We start from the raw sequence: 1,254 nt of genomic DNA on the forward strand, positions 1-1,254 counted from the left end.
TCCTCTCGTGGATAGTCTCATTTCTAATCGTATTTTTGAGAGAAACCCCAAGCATAGCCCGTTCCATTTCACGTTGAGCGACTTTAAACTTGTGGACCAGTCCCTTCGTCAGTGTCCACGTCTCGGCTCGAAGAATTTCGTCTTTTAGCATAAAATAAATTAAATGTATAATATTTTTTTTGTGTTAACTTCTAAAGGTACTAAACGTTACTAAATAATTTTTTTAAATTATTTACTAAATGATTTTAATATTGTATGTATGTATAAAAATACAGTAGGTCAAAATTTTTATATAAAAATGTATTAAAGTCAAATGATACATAAAATTTACGACCTACTAATATATACTATATTTAGGTCTAGGTCTTAAAATTTAATGTGACTTATACGAGGTGTAAATAATTATTAAATGTGTTAATGTGTTGTTGTTTGTCTTTTCCGTCTTTAATATTTGTTAAATAGTTAACGAATAGCGATGTAAAGAATTTATAGTTTTCATACTACACTATAACGTGTACTAACTGTATGTCTATATTACGAGCATAAATATATGTCATATAATATCTCTGGCATATACTCGTATATGATGTAATTAGCAAAATGTTATGTATATGAAGTTTTAGATATGGATACGGATACCGATATGAATGACGTTATATTAGTTTCGGATACAGTTACGGATATTAAAAAAAATCGGGTTATCTGTCAGTTTCGGACAGCTTTGATACGGATATTAGAGGTTTGAAGAACTTGACTCCATTTTTAACATTTAATACGACTACGAGCTATGTAAACAATTATAATAGTTACTATTTACTCAGATAGTAATTTACCTATAATTGGGATGAAATTTCAAAACAGTACAATGGAAGCGAACAAACAGCTTTTATTTTCGATAAACATAAAAAAGGGGCATAATTTTTTTATTTAGATTCGAAACTTTTTAATCGGAACCGATTACATTTACTCATACATTTTTATTTCGGATTTCCAAATGTTTCGTTTACGTTATGGTACGGGAAGATATTACAGGAAGAAATCGGATTTTTAACACTCGGTTTGGGGATTTTTGAATTAGTTCAATAAAAATAAGAAATTTTTTTAAGCAGGATAATGCAACGGAAACTATTACAATCCATTTAGTTGGCATGTACCTACCTAATGCGCGTACGACTTGTTGTTTCCATTTCATGGACACTTCGTTTGTATGTTAAAATACGAACCTACTAGTGTATTTCATAATATTTTATTTTT

The sequence above is a fragment of the Melitaea cinxia genome, chromosome 21 (genome assembly GCF_905220565.1).
Source record: "Melitaea cinxia chromosome 21, ilMelCinx1.1, whole genome shotgun sequence".
In the NCBI taxonomy this organism is placed as follows: Eukaryota; Metazoa; Arthropoda; class Insecta; order Lepidoptera; family Nymphalidae; genus Melitaea; species Melitaea cinxia.